This window comes from Dromaius novaehollandiae, chromosome 1 (genome assembly GCF_036370855.1).
Source record: "Dromaius novaehollandiae isolate bDroNov1 chromosome 1, bDroNov1.hap1, whole genome shotgun sequence".
Classification (NCBI taxonomy): Eukaryota; Metazoa; Chordata; class Aves; order Casuariiformes; family Dromaiidae; genus Dromaius; species Dromaius novaehollandiae.
In genome coordinates, this window is record NC_088098.1 from 75416081 (window position 1) to 75432127 (window position 16047).

The 16047-nt window shown below is 44.1% G+C and overlaps 1 protein-coding gene and 1 long non-coding RNA gene across 3 annotated transcripts in view; one reads left to right on the top strand and one right to left on the bottom strand.

The window, feature by feature from the left end:
- Nucleotides 1–14983, top strand: part of LOC135329189 (uncharacterized) — a 34548-nt gene extending 19565 nt beyond the window's left edge. The window contains exons 3-5 of the long non-coding RNA XR_010390541.1: nucleotides 7378–7468; nucleotides 8215–8363; nucleotides 13089–14983. This is a non-coding gene — a long non-coding RNA (uncharacterized LOC135329189). The remainder of the gene's footprint in view (nucleotides 1–7377; nucleotides 7469–8214; nucleotides 8364–13088) is intronic.
- WNT7B (Wnt family member 7B) overlaps nucleotides 1–16047 on the bottom strand; it is a 96408-nt gene that overhangs the window by 70768 nt on the left and 9593 nt on the right. The window lies entirely within an intron of this gene.

A 16047-nucleotide genomic window follows, 5' to 3' on the forward strand; every position in this document is an offset into this window, starting at 1 on the left:
CATACCCACTGGCAGGCTCTCACACAGGCAGTGATTGATGCCACCTACATTAACATGCCCCTGCTCATTATTTGGAAACTGCAGTGCCATTCTGAGCCTGAATATATTTATTTCACCAGCTCTTCCAAATACAAACTACTGTAACCTTGCTTTTACCTCAAGCCTACAAAAAGGTTGAAATAATCTCGCTCAGAGAAATGGGAGCCACACAGTTTATGCTGCAAATCTGCTTGTCCTGAAAAATGGCAATTGGTGTGCTTAAGCATTTCACTCCTAATACTATAATCAGAAGCTTTTAGAGATGTGCTTCCAGATCATTTTTGGATGAAGTAGCAGCTAAAACGGGTGCAGAATGGAGAGATTCCTTAGCACTGTGGCTGGTTGTGGGACTGAAAGAAGGAATTCAAGTTCTCCACCTTTATACAACAGCCCGGCTCCACCTCCTCTCTAAGAGGTGCCCAAAAGGTTTGAGCCACCAAAAACATTTCCTGGGGAAGCCTCCTGGATTCCAGAGGCTCCAACTTCTATATCCCTATGTCCAAATCTCTGCTTGTCCTCTTGACTCCTTCTTGTGTTAGGGAGACAAGGAGAAAGGGTTAATACTGCATAATGAAAATCCAGAGCAATGCAAAATACCATGTATTTTATATATATAAAATAAAGAATATATAAATTTGTAAAATAAGCCTTTTAACCGTACAAGAGGCGATGTACAGCCAGGTCTCTTAATGCAGTTTAACTGCAGTGTACCACTGATGCTGTGACGTATTCACAGGCAACCTGCCTGTGCTGCTGCAAGTATAGGCCAGATGAGCCTATCCACTCCATTCCTTTCTCTCTCATAAAATTCAAATCTGTTTCCAAAGTTACAGCTCTAGTGAGACTGGAGATTTTGACAAAGGGCTGTGTTAAAGTTGGTCCTTGGAGCTAGTCCAACTCCAGACGTGGTGCAATACAGAGGGAGAGAGAAAGCGGACATATAAATACTAATGAGAATGTGCGCAGACAGCGTCTTAAGGGAAGAGCTGCAGACGAGTATCATTCCGATATTAGTTTTGCCTTTGTGCTCTGCAGGGTGGTTAGCAGCAAAGCCCAGCATTTTTCTGTCTATCTGGTCTGAAATGTGCCTGCCTACTGCCAGGCAATTTTTGAAAATTCCTTGCCTCTCAGTAGTTAAATTTTGTCCTTTGCAATTTTCAGATTTCTGACAGAACTGCTGGTGACAGTTGTAATAATATTCTGCAAAATGTTGTGGTGGTGATTCTTTGAATGCCTTTGTGGTTTGCTGTCCAGAGTTATAATAACCTATGTTTGCCCAGATATGTGTTCTCAGCTTGGAAGCGCCAGAGCTAGCATTTACTCTTCTGCCTGGGTGACTGCATGCGTGTGCAACCGTGTGTTTCTAGACACATGCGTAAGCCTCTCTCTAGGTATTTAGATTGTGCTTCCTAGTCTCTGGGTAACATAGCTCTGCATTCACATCTCAGTGAGAGTGGATGACTTCAGGTTCATTCGAAAGAGCAGAATCCACCAATATGGACCATAGGGGGTTTCTGAGCCTCATTTCAGCTGTGGGTGCCTCTCTGTCAGTTATCTCCTTCCTTAATCATTTTATTTTACAGAAAATGATGAAGCGCATGGAGGGGAGGGAGAAAGAGAAAAATGCAGTTTTGTGATTGTATGATAGGGACAAGATTCAAACTGGCATAGCTACACTGGGATTAGTTTTGGTGAAATAGTTTGCTTCAGATGACAATCTGGCTCTGTTCATCTCAAGTACTTTAATTTAAGCTCCTCAAAAGGATGAGATAAAATAGCCAGCTTGCAATAACATCTGCCTGGTCTTAGGTCTGTGCATATAAGTCCTTAGTGAAAACTGCTGAGTGAAATCTTGAGAATCAGGCTTATAAGACATGTATTGAAATAATATATGTGTGTATGAGGCATCCATTTCAGCTAATACTGGGTGAAACTTTGGAAGGAGAATTCTAAACAAGGCAAAAAAGAATATCCAAAAATCACTCCAAGTCATAAAGTGCCTTCTTCTGAGTCTTTCTATAGCTTCTAAACTGCTTTTCATATATTTATTTATATTTATATCTTTATTTATATTTATATCTGTGTGCATAAGAAAAGCAACAGAAAAGAAGAAAAAGATGTGAAAGATGCATGGTACTGAACTTAGTTTTATATAAATAAAGGTATATCCCAAAATACTCTACAAAGTAAGCAACTAAAACAAATAGTACATGGATGCTATAAAAGCCAAGGTCTCTGTTGTGTGCCAAGCAATAGCTCCTATATATTTTTTAAAAACAGGAACCTAGTCAGCTGAAATATTCAAGAGAGTTCTAGAGATGGCAAGAAAGGAGCTGACTTTAATTTGAGAGAAATCATGGTTTGGCTGCATGCAAACAATGCTATACTCTCTGAAAGCTTGGTTTTTGAAATGAATTCATGTTCTAGAGGAAGGAAGAGCAGAGCATCCTTCAGACTGTCTGAGTTCACACTTGCACACCAGTATTACCCAGTGTTTGCTGTGACTGAAGAATTGTGATAGTATGTATTCACATTACGCACTACTGCTCTGGGATCTCAGGTTACTGCATTTTCTCCCTAGTACCCCAATACTCACAAATGAAATCTTGTAAACAAAGTCTTTAATCCATGGCCCCATTATTATTGTATCATTATTGCATTTCTAAACTTCAAAGTGCACCTCCATAAGACATTAGGACTTTAGATTTAGTGGGTGATAGGGTATTGGGATGCTAAGTAGTAAAAGTGTCCTTGAGAGTTTATATTCAAGAGCCTTTCACCAGACCCCCAAATCCTGCAACTGTGGAGCTAAGCACAATTTATGTGGAGCAGCCACGCAGAAAATCTTCTTCCAAAGCCAAATTCTCTTATTGATGTAAACTGTGCTTTGTCTCTCACCTCTTTTACATTCCCCTTCCTGCACCTCTGCCCCTGCCCTCCCTCCTCAAAAGGGGATCATCCTTTGCTTACTGAAATTAGCCCTCTAAGTAGTCTGCTCTGGCCTTTGTTGTCTCTCTTGCTCCCCAGTGATGGTCAGTCACATCCCTCCTCAGGGACAATTCAGAGGCAGCGGCAGAGCCCAGTGTCTCTTGGGTGAGATTGGTTTCTTGAGCTGCTCTGCTCGTGCTTTCTGCTCATATTCCCTACCTCTGTGCTTGTCTGCCGGTTCCAGACTACACTCCTTTCCAGGCTACGTTCCTGATGCTGAGCCGCAAAAATGCACTTTCAGGTGATTAAACTTTGGATCAACTGAAAGGGCCATGGCTTTGGCCAACACACAGGTTAAACGATGGTTAGGCTAGAGGCTGAACTTCCCGAGAACTGCTTCTCTGTCTGGCAGCCATCCTAAAGGCCATTTCATTCTCCAGCTCCGTCTTTTCTGGTTTTCATAATTCCCCAACCTCCAATTTTTCTTCCTTTCTGCTATTGCATTTCATCGCCTTTCCTCTTCCTAATTTGCTCACTCACTCTGCTTTCCACCCTGCACTTCTCTCTGTTCTCCCTTCTGCACTGGGAATATGCAGGTCCCCAGCCCTTGCTTTCCCTCACTTCCCTCATACACCATCCCTAAGCTCCTGGGACGCTAAGTTTGGTCCTTTGTACACAGGCAAAAGGCTGAGAGGAAAAAGCCGCCGTATATAAACTCATAGCTCCAAGCTGAAATTTCACCAATACGGTATGCTCTCAGCTCTTTTAGCTCACTTTTCATGTGTTTGCTAGTGAAAAAGTAAAACTGAGAGCTACCACCTAAATTTAAGACCTGGTTTAGGAAGGAGTTAATCATGTGTCAAAATCCCTTTGTATTCAGGGAAGAGCAGACAAGGGTGCTGGGCACTGCATACGTCCTACATCTTCTAGATTTGGGTGGTGGTCTGCCTAAATACATGCATGTAACTACAAGTTCTCCTAAGCCAGCACGCTTAGATTTCTCCATGTGCTTTCTTGTATTTGATCCTCAGCTGCTATTGAAAGGGAAGTTTCTGTTCTGAAAATAGAAATTGCACATAAAAGGACTCCAAATAAGCAGAGAAACTTAAAAAGAGAGGGCTTTTTAGTGATACATTTATTTTTTTAAGAATTAAAGAATTATGTATTCTATACATATCTATATCTCTGTATATAATCTTTCAATCCCGATCTTTTTCCCTACTCTTTACAGCTTCTTTTATTTCTCCTAATAGAAACAACTTTTCACAGTGGAAGGATACACTGATTAAAATAATTTTTTGCTTATTATTTTAAACAAAATAAAAGGAAGTCTAAAATATATGTTTCACAGTCTAATAGCAATAAACCCCTGTGAGATATCTACCCATATGCTCCTGGCACTTTTCTTGTGTGATAGAAAGCAAATTCTACCAGGGCCTTGCAGTTAACTCCATGCCTAATATAGCTTATCAGTTTTTTCCCTCTGCATAACGCATCTGATCATGCATAACTGTAATGGATCTGCCCAGGATTTTCTATCTTAATAGTCACTCCTCCGATATGACAGTATGCTTAACTTCCACATATTATAGGGAAGATGGTAGGTGACCCACTGTTCTGAACAACTAATGCAAGCAAAGTAGCGCTCTAGTGCTAGCATAAATGTAAATTACTCCCTAGGGGAAAAAAAAATCTAAAAAAACGGTCACCTCTTCAGGTTTATTTCAGCTCAAGGGAGGTGGTGGCAATACTGTACAGCTTCATACTAGTCAAGAAAGGTCAGAATGACATTTCTTCAGCATGCTGACCATGTGGTTTTTATCCTAGACATTTTCTCAGATGAAATCTCTTTTGAGCATCCACATGCAGCCAAAGGAGGCAATAATATTCATTGCCAATTAAATTAAGAATTTCAGCTCGTCCTAGCTCTGCTTTCAGGTATGCTGAGGAGAAGGAGTGCAGAGCGGCTTGAGGGCTAGGCTGTGATCAGGAAAACTCCACTCCAGTCCCCTGGCCTCTGCATGATTTGAGCCAAATGTTCAATGAGTCTCTGCTCAGTGAGTTCAGTATCTGTGAAATAAGGCATTTCATTACAACCTGGGGTGCTAAATCTTGTAATGGGTTCAGAGACTGTAGTCAGAGGGACCACAGACAATATAAGCAACAGCTGGAAGATCTACCAGCAAAGTTAGCTGATGCCATAGATCCGATATAGATACCTAGGTATCTCAGAAAGAACAAGAGCAAAGAAGAAAGTGGTGTGATCTTCAGTTTCACAATGGTTTCCCTGCTGAGGAACTGTTCAGTAAGTGTGGAGGTGTAAGATCAGATTTAGGTCCAAATACAAAGGCAATTGAGGCGCCAGAGTGTGTATCTCCTATCTTTGAGAGCTCACTTTGGATCACAGTGCATGGATCTGCCACCTGCCATCTTCCGCAATCTCTCCCTGTGCCTGAATCCCTTATAATGAAGTAATGAAGATTATATACCTTAAAGGGCTAATCTGCACACTGAAAAACAGCAGATCAAAGGGGAATTTAGGACAATATAAAATGTTGTCCTTCTTTAAAAAAAAAATTATTCCGGGAAACTGTATGGCTCAGGGGATTGGTATTGGGATATGGAGCCTTTCATCGCTGATCCAAACATGACCCAAGTCAGTAGTGACCAGAAAAATGGTTACCGTTTGGCAGATGCTTTGTGGCCTAGAGTATTTGAAATGAGTTGATGGTCTTAATCCAGTTCCCAGTGGACAACTGTCCACATCACAGAAACCACCACCACAATTGGCACCCTTATTGGCAGCCTTAGCAGGTTGGCCAAGGATTAAATAAGTACAGAGACTGAGCCACCCGCTTATGCCTAGCTAGAGGTTGCCCCTCTAGGTCATGGATGAGACACGAGGATGGGGTGGAGTGGGGAAGCTCACACACCCTCTGCTTGTGCTGCACTGGTTTTGTGGCTAAGGAGAGGAATTCATTTTCCAGGGCTGTGATTCAGGCACCCTTCATGAGCACTATATTCATGGACATGTGTTTAAACATGAATTTGAAAAGGAGTCAGAAATAGAGAGATTTTCAGGATTAGCTCTCAGAAAAACAAGGGGCTATATTCATTCCTGGGGAATTCCTGGGAGTTATACTGGGGTTGCATTTAACAAAATATGTACAAGCAACCTATAGAAGTGACTCCACTTTGAGAAACATTCCTTTCACTGTATCGTGTTGTCAGTCATCACTTTAATTATCTCACAAGATGTCTTAGAGTGAACAAAATCTGTGCCAGCTATTGTCAGAAAGCTAGAGCTGATTTCTAATTAGGTATACAATAGCAACTAGCATATAAGCAAAGATCGGATACACCTCAGAAAACATATTTGTGCCGTATGAAGAAAAGCAAACTGAGGACTTCTGCTACCACTGAAAGTGTTTTTATTTTCAGAGAGGTAAAATACTCTCCGTTTATCCTTACCCTACAGGGGAGATCTTCCCTGGTGAGCTGATGGACTTATATCATTTCTTTCCAATAAATAGCGGTGTCTTAACAAAGTGCTGCAAGCCAAATCCTGCAGTCATTTAGGCAAAGTTTGGATGGAGCCAAAATTTTACAATTATGTGTACTGGGAAGCACTTAACCAGGCTGAGTAGAGGGCAAATCGCATGAACTTTGCACATGTTTTGCTGTACAAAGGTGTAGAGAGAGATCGTCCCCTTCTTGCAGCCTAACCGGGCAAGGTTGGAGTAAGAACCACAGTGCACATGCAGAAAGATTTCCCCAAAGATGTAGTGAGGGACCTGGGCAGCACTGGAATTAAAAGCAACAGACGGGGCAAGCAACGGCAGCTCTGCCCAAGTAAAGACATGGGGAAACAATTCTGCAAGCAGCTGCCCACCACTTCCTATTCACCTCAGCAGTAGCCAGGGAACCTCATCACCTTTGGGGCTTTATAACAACAAGTCTTTAATAAGAAGACAGGAACCTGCATGAGTATCTGTCTGATGTTTTTCCCTACCTGAGAGATTGCAACACATAGCTTCCATACCTGCCTATAGTGAGAATGAAATGCAGGCCAGCCTACGAAAGCAATGCATTTCCTACCTACAAAAAGGCATGGCCATTTGGTCTTCACTGCAGTGCAGTGTTTGTGCATTTTGTTTCTTTAAAGCATTCTCTGTAAAATGGAAACTCTGGGAAGCAAAAGTCTCAAACTCTTGAAAGGTTACTTGTCCGTGACACACCTGAAATGGAGTGTCTGGTCCTAGGGACCCATTCCCACTTGTTTATTTGTGCCTGAATTTGTGCTCAGGTTGGTGAGTCTTCATGAGAGGAAACAGAAAGGGAAGGTCCAGGCTTGGGAATAAGCACAGAACAAAGTGATGAGAATTATGATCTCTTCTCTGTTATTTGCAGGTATACAGCCTAGCACCGTGCATTGCCTGACCAGGGACATCCACACACTCCTACTGTGCCAACACATGTCAGATGTGAAGAGCACCCTAATGTGAGTACTTGACCTAAACTGAACAAATTTCCTAATTGCAGTAAGACAACACTTGAGGGTGTGGTTACCACAGAAAATCACACCCATGGACAGATTAGGAGCACCTGGCTGCACCTCATGCCTCCTCATGCCCTAGGGCCATGATTATCTCATCAGGGGCCACCTGCCAAGTCTTGTTGTTGAGGAGCTGGCTTTGGCACACCACGGGCTTGATGTGGGGAAAGGAGTACACCGGGGCAGGCACACACACTTGTCCCAAGTGCATTCCTTAACATCAAGTATTTACACGGAGACCGTGCCTTGGTTCAGCTCAGAAGCCCAGCTGCACTTGGGAGTTACAGAGGAGCAAAACATTTCTAGATCCTGTCCTGCATCCCTCACATCTTCAGTGCAGGTTGCATTGTGTGTTACTGGCGGTGACTGGGGGTTGCATTATGTCGGCTACAGTGTCCCTGAAGTTGTCACTCTCCAGCCATAGCTGTTCCAACCACCCAGTGGAGCCTACGAGTGGCTCCAAGGAGGTGGATGAGCTCCCTGCTGGCAATTTTCAAAATGTTTTGCCCTTCCCTCCCAAAAGAGGGCAAAGGCAAAGTGAGATGCAGGCTTTATGACTACCAAAATGGTCTGACCATGAAAACAGCATGCAGACTTCAAGGTAGGTGGCACGTGTCCAGGTTAGGTTACTCTGTGCATATGGCCTCTGCATACAAGCCCTTCGCACCGCTCCCCTTCTCTTTCATCCCCAGTTCAAGGTGTGAGGCCTAACCTCTACAGCAATTAGCAGATCATGGCCCAGCAACAGCAGAGAGACCAAACCTCTGCCTCTGCCAAGCCTGTTGAGCTTCTCTGGAGTAACGAAGATCGTAAAAAACAGGACAAAGCTCTGAGCCCAGAGGTAAGTTACTCTCGGTCGAAAGGATCTGTCTGGGGAACGAACTTTCAGAGATTAGACTAATCCAGACTCTGATGACCTTAGGTCACAGCGCAAGAACTTCCTCTTTGATATATCTTTTGCAACATAACCAGAATGACATTAACAACAATAACTTGACCCCAGCCCTCCCCTCAAAAGCACCTCCCCTCAACAGAGCTCAACAGAGCTTCCCCGAGACAGAGGAGGAAAGAACAAAAGACTCCAGGAAGTCTAGTAGGGATGTGCCAATCTCATTATTATGGGCGGTGCTTGGATACTGTGATGAGAGGTGCCACTGAAAGAAAACAACCCCAAACTGTAAAGCTGTATGATGTACCCTTTAGGGCATGGGAGTGGAGAAAAAGGGGTTTACTATGAATCAGAAGAAGCCTTGTTTACTTGCACCCCCACCTTTGGCCCTTATGATAGCATCAAAGTCCACTGTATTTGAAGTTACCCTGACAGATTTAGCCCACAGCAGCAGGGAATAGGTTTAAGCCCTACTCTTTGCTGTCTGTTCACTGTGCTGTAAAGTAGTGCTGTTCTCCATCCAGCGAATCTTCCTCTCCTTTAAGGCTCAGCACAACAGATCTGATTCAGAAATGTTCCCCTTACTCTTCATTCCCCTTGAATTTCTCACCCTGAGTCATCAGTCTACAATATAACTTTAACGTGGAAAGTTTTGTGGGTATGTTTTGTTTTCTTTTAAGTTCAGAGAAGAAAAGGTACAACCAGAGGGGGAAAAAAAAGTATCTCATGGTTGAGAGGAGCCTTTTAACCAACCAGTCACATGGCTCCTTGGCAGGAGGCCAAAGGAGTCATGAGAGATGCTGGCGTTCCCCTCCACGTTCCTTTAACCATGTCCTGCCTGCTGCCCCTGCTGCCATCAGCCACCTCGCACCGCAATGCCAGCAACTGTCCTCCGCCAAGCCCCACCTGCCTGTTCCCATGGGTGGACGGATGGACAGTCCCGTGGAAGGAGGAGGCCCTATCACAGGTCACGCTTACAACTTCAGTACATGGCTCTTTCCCCCTGCCCACTCCCCGAGGCTGGACTGCCGCACCAACCAGGCTGGCACAGTGGCTGGTAGCGATGCCATGTTTCAGACAAGACGCCATCATGTCGTCTCTGCTGCTTGTGGTCAGAAAAGAGTCACTGGAAGTCATGACATGGCACTTAGGCTGCGTTTTCCCCTTGCAAAGTGCTGCGGCAGCCTTCATTGCCCAGCCCCTCCCCTGCTCCCTAGCTATGCCAGCCTCATTATTGCCCCATTAAAGCTGTGGGAAACTGAGGGGAGCAGAAGTTAAGATACTGCTATTCAGTGTCAGAGGCACCCATTCAATCTCAGAGCTTGTCTGTCTTCACTGTAAAACAAAACCTGCCTCCAAAAGTGTAACCTGTAGAGGGGCTATCCCACTGCCCTGGCCAGGCTCCAGCTCAATTAGAGATGGATGTGGGCTTCTCCAGGTGCTTCCTCGGGCAGCTGCTGGGGCTGCCAGGAGCAGCTCTGGTCCTGCGTGCACATACAGCTCTGCTGCGTGCCATTAGGCAGCTGCTGCAATCCACCCCAGCGGTGAGTGAAATGATCCTTGCCCGGTTCACTTGAATATCGGGAGGATTAATTCACTTACCATCTTTGAATGAAAGACACTATTATTAAATAGTAGTCACATTTTATGGTTATGTCTCACTTCAGCCAGATTAGGAGGGTGGGTATCATATCCAGTTCCAGAACTGCTGTGCTTAAACAATTTTAAATTAAATACACTTCAAATTGTTTTCCAGGCCCTACTTGCAGGCAGGCAGTGGTTTACATCTTTATAGCTTATGCTTACTTCCAGATCTGAAAGCTGGGCTGCCCCACACTGCCTTGCACATAACAAGCAAATGCCACAGTGCTTTTGAAGTGCTTCTCCCCTCAAAAAATAAATAATGTTTTGTTTTTATGTCAGCTCTTACTGGCACCAGAGGCCATAATGATTCTTTCAGTAGCCCCTAGAACTGATTTTGGTTTTTTTCTGACATGGAGGAATAGCCTCCTATTAATATTGCTTTCGCTGTATATTCTTGGGAAATATGGCCACATTCCCTTTAAATTGCGAAATATGGTAGCCTGTGCCAAGGCTGTGCTAGAATGGATACTGGAAGAACAAGACTAATGCTGGCTTCATGTTTGACTCTCCTCTCGCTTGCACCAGAGGCACTCTGTTGACTTCAACAGAGTCGCTCCCGCTTCAGTAACTTACTGGACTGGGGATGTAACCCTCGGTGAGAGGTGCCTTCAGGCCTGAAAAGGCAGGATATGAGAACGTGCCAAATGCTGCACAAATTTAAAGTGATGGCCCTCCAGAAGAAAATATTTTTGAATGACTTTGTGATGCACTCCAGGTATGTCCAGATGGAAGAAGCAAGTCATCAGTGTCATCTCTGCATTGTGCATCTCTCCATACTGAAACCACAAATCTGCCAATAAAGTGCCTGGAGTTCATGCAGTTTGGAAGATGATGCCACTGATTGGCTGTATCACAAATAAACAGTTTGGGAGACACAGTACGGTCATCAGTGGACTTGGTGGCACTTCACAGAGGAAAGTTCCTATGCCACATTTTAAACATATGAGGCTAGCTTTTGCCCTCAGTTGCACACTTGCAATACCACTGGATGTCCTTTTTCCTAATTACTTAGGAACTCAGGGTGAAATTTGACCTTGGACAAAGAGCTGGAACAAAGACTATGATGATGAAGTGGGATTTTTGCATAAACGTGAATTTTATCCTTTGTGGGTTTCTGCCACCAGGGAAATCTGATCCACAGGCATAGGCTGAAAAGAAAATAAATATTGAAAACTGTAGCTGCTACATGGTTACAAACTGTGTGTACTATTAAGATTATTTCCAGAAAAAGATACCACAACTCTCTAATTTAGCCTGTCTTCAGATTGCCTAAAGAAGGTACGATTTTTTTTGTAAAATAATTAATAGGTGATAATTATCTTGCTGTAAAATCCTAGTGGAATAATTTTTTTTTTATGATGACAGCAACTACTTTGGCCTTAGCTAGCTCAATTTTAGAAAAACTGTCTATACTTCTTTAGAACTGAATGAGGTAGCTAACTTTCAGCTTCATTGCACTGTCAAGAAAACTGCCTTCTGGAGGGGAAATATAGCCTAAGAGAAATGCATGGAAAAGAGAATTTAGTGCTTTATATAAAGGTTTTCCTAACAACTTTTAGACAGTAACAGAAGACAGAAGTCACAGAAGTATATCACATATGGGCAGAGAACTATCCTAAGAAAATACTTGGACCTTCTGTATCTAGAATTTCTTCACATTTGCATTAGTGAAAGTATTTGTAATACCCCCTCTGCAACATTTTAGCAGGAGAAAATGCATAGGAGCTGTCTTGACAAGAAGTAGCCACCAAGTCCTACACAGTTCTCCACAGTGTGGGGGGGAAATGTATACTTTTACCTTTTGGGAAGGATGGAACTGAGAGTAAAGGAGAGGCAGAGAGAGCTGCTAGCCCTTAAAGAACTGGAGAAACCCCTCCAGGAGGCTGCCATCCCTGGCTTTCCTTCTGCAGCGCTCCTGCACCCAAGCTCTCCATCTTTCTGAGCCTCCTGAGTGATTCTGGGCTTGTAAATCTGCAGCGGCCAGTGACACATTTGTTGAGCTCCTTGCCAGTGTATTCACACATGCACAGCAAAACCCCAGCGCCCAGAAGTCATGGATATTTTGCTTTCAGGTGGATATTCTGGGATCCACTGTTCTGATGACTAGAGGCCTGGCTAGTGCCCGGTCTCATTCTAAGACAGCAAAGAAGGAGTCTGGGTGCAGGGGTTTTGTTGTTGCTTTTTGGGTTTTTTTCCATAGCTCTTCATGTAAATTGCTACCATAATACTATGAAAGGTATATGCTTGAACTCGGGCAGGTTGAGGTAGTGCTGCAGAGAGGGCTCGTGAAGAAGCATCAGGGAGGAAGGAAGAACAAAAAGAATGAGAAGAATTAAGCAGACAGATGGACCTCAAGTTAGAAAAAGCCATCTGTCAAGTGCAGGTAGAGGTGTTTTGCAAGCATGTGTGGAAGACACACTGGTGAGAGGCCACTGAGGGTAAAATGACATGCAAAAGGTTATGGGCTGAAGAACTCAGGCTTGCAACATTAACCCGTTCTGTCAGCGCATCTGCAAATGCCTCTGATCTATAGCTCTTCCCATTTTCTGTTGCTTGCAGTAACTTGGGAGGACTAGGGGGTTAAGTTGTATTTGGGGGGTTAGAAGTCATTCCGACAGCATTTCAGTCTAAATTATGCAGCCCCATGCACTGAGAAAACACTTGGAATCATTCTCCTTTTAGAAAGCCATATTGCCAGATACATGTGGCATATTTTTCCAGTTGCATAAAATGTATTTGTCAGTCTAACTGTATAAGTGCAGCTTGCCTTGTTTAGCTCTTTAACACCTCCTTTGAAAGATTTTCTTCTGAGGGATTAGCCTTGTAGCATAGTTTAATATGCTAGGATATCTGCAATTCATCTTACTCATTCATCTGAATATTTAATGTTACTTTACACCCATTTGTAATGTTATGTTAATAAAGCAGCGTATATAATAATTCCAAGCTGTCATCCTACCAATTCTGGATTTTGCACACTGCCTTTCTTAATAATGACTTAAATCATGACTTTTTACTTTTTTCTTTTTGTAGGGTGTGCTAGAAATCTAACCACCCAAATCTACTTGCCACAAAGGCAGGAGAAAGGCAGCTACATCCAGATGCATTTGAAGTCAGGGATATTCAGAACGTGAGTATCTGGCCTAGACCATGCCAGGAAGAGGGCCTGCCCGTCAGATGTTTACAGTCTGGATATAAACCGTGAGGCTTGAGCTGAACAAAAGTTCTAAGGTTTTGGACATGGAGTTTTGTTTTGGGCTACCTCTCATAGAAATGGTGGACATATCCTTTAGAGCTACCTAGAAGCCTTATCTCAATAATCAACACTCTACTGTATGGTAGCTTTGATACATGCGAACAGCCAGTGTCAGACAGATAAGCCAAGCTTGCAATGACTTTGACAGCCCAATGTACAAGTCGTCTTCATCCTTTTTGTTCCTCCTGAGAAATAGCCTTAATTTTAGGTGATCCTGGAAATAGTCCATGTCCTTACGAGGTTCACCTGTTCTGTCTGTAAGCCAACACATCTCTGGGGGACACTGGAGCTGAAGTCCTATTCCAAATCCTCTTATAAATGACTATTATTATAGCATCATGCAGAAACAGTAGAGATCCCAACAGAGTTCTCCTTGTGCACTGGACACTGCACAAATAGAGATGAAGAGCGAGACAGCTTGCCCTGAAGAGCACACAGCTTCAGACGATGATCTGAACAAAGCGTGAGAGCAGGAAAAAGAGATGAAGTAGCTCAGCTGGAGTTACACCACAGTCCAGTGATTGAGCCAGGGACAAGGCCAGTTCCAAAACCAGCCAATTTTATCACAGAGGTGGAGATAGCTCTGATCTAACTGGGACGGGTAGAGTGGGCCAGATGGTGTAGCCATGACTACTGCTGCGCCCATCACATGGATTGGTGTTAATGGGAACGCTGTGCCTACCATCCTCTTGAGGAGGCTGCACTTAAGAGCATGCTGTCCCTTCTCTGTTTGTACAGCTCCCTCCTGCTCTGCTCAGATTGAAAGACAAGCTTTAGGGACTGCCTCCAGCAGTCCTAATCTTTAGGGATTAAGCAAGAGTATTTTCCTGAAGGCACATGAAAAACACATATTCCTTCTAACCCACTTCCCACGAGTGTGGAGAAGCCCCTCTTGTAAAGTGGAATTACTATAGACATGGGAGCATCAACAGAAGAGATGCCAAACACAGATGCATTTTTCTCCCTCTGCATTTTGTAACCAGCCAGTACAAACAATCTGCTCACTAATATACATTATTTGCTATGTTGTTATGCTAGAATGTGTAGTAGCTTTGAATATTTACGCAGCTATTGCTATGTACACGCAGTCTCTCTCTTATGGGTTATTCTCAATCACTTTTTAGCACATAACTGAATTAACTCTGTCTATATACTGGTAGATAATCCCCAAAATAAGCTGTTTAAGAATTGAATCTCATGTTGCTAATGAATGCATCCAACCCTATGGAAGATGAACAGTGAAAGGCATACGCGAATGGAAAGTTAGAGTAGCATCATCTTCTTTAGAAGAAGCTAAATATATATCTATATGTGTGTATAGACACATGCACACTCAAACATGCACTGCAAGAAACGGTGCCAAACTGTATTATATATAATCCTGTTTTTTAGACGTTTATACTAATTACATTGATATTATTAAATGTCAGTTTTATACTTTAAATATGTAGTTGGATTACCAAAATATGTCCAGAGCATTAAAATACATTAATCATCCTACAACCAGGTATTTTATCTGTAGTCAGTTTTCTTTTTCAAAAAGTCACAGATTAATTGCTTCTGGTTGTAAAAATGTTTACAGTGGCTCAGAGGGCCAAAGGTTAGTAGGCAAGCATGCCGAAAAAGATGACTTTTCCAGATAGCATACTTACAATATAGACATCGATTTTTGTAAAGGAGTTTGTTTCTTGAAATTAATTCTGGGTGTTGTCTCTCATAATTTCACTTTCTACCCAGCTATCGCACGCAAAACACTGAGGCCGCGGTGCCTTTTTCATTCCTCTGGTGGGGTTTGTGCTTTCCAGCTTTTTCAGCAGAATAAACGGGCTGTTCCCCCTGCTCGCATGCACCGGCGCAGGCGGCGCACGGAAACCCTGCGCTCCGTTTGCGCATCCGCTGCAAGTTCTCCGCTTTGGTTTAGTTTTTTATCGCTACAGCACCAGCAGCTCCGAAGATGAGGAGTCGTGCGCAGAGCCAAAAGACGATCGAGATCTCGGGCAAAATTAACATAACCATTGACAGTCCCTGAGAGTGCACTAAATAGCAGCTTGGGAAGCATCCTCCCCTCCAGAGAGCAAGGGCTAGCAGAAACAGACACCAGAAGATAATACTCGAACAGGCTCTACTATGCTTTAATCTTCAAAAGCTACCATTAGTAAGCCAGAGAAGTATATTTACCCACAAGATAAACACCACAAGTTCGCTAGGCTACTATCCATTAAGCACTGAAATAACTCCTCTCTTTCAACTCTGAGACGCGAGGGAGGCGAAGCAGCGCGGCGTGCCCAGCTCCCACTGCCTGTCGGCTCCGCGCTTGGCGGAGGGCGCGGGCTGAGCCGCAGCGAGCCCCGGCCCCGCGGCCCGCGCAGGGGCGCGCAGGGCGGCGGAGGGCGGCTGCTCCCCGGGGAGGCGCCCGGCTCCGGGCCGGGCGCGCCGCTTTCGGGCTCCGCTTCGTCCCGCTTCGCCCTCCTGATCCCTTTGCTTTCTGCTCTGCTGGGCGGCAAGAGCCCCGCCAGCTGCGGCCCCGCCAGCCCGCCCCGCAGCGACCTGCCCGCGGCGGGATGCGCTGGCCGTGGCACCGGGAAAGGCGCTGTTTGCTCGCGACAGATTCTCATTGTCGCAGACCGGCGCTCCGGAGCTCTCGGAGCAGTTAGCTCTAAATAGAGCAGGCATTGCTTCCCTTGTATTTCCCCCTCAGCAGTCGCCTTAGTATTATTATTATACTTCTATAGCTTT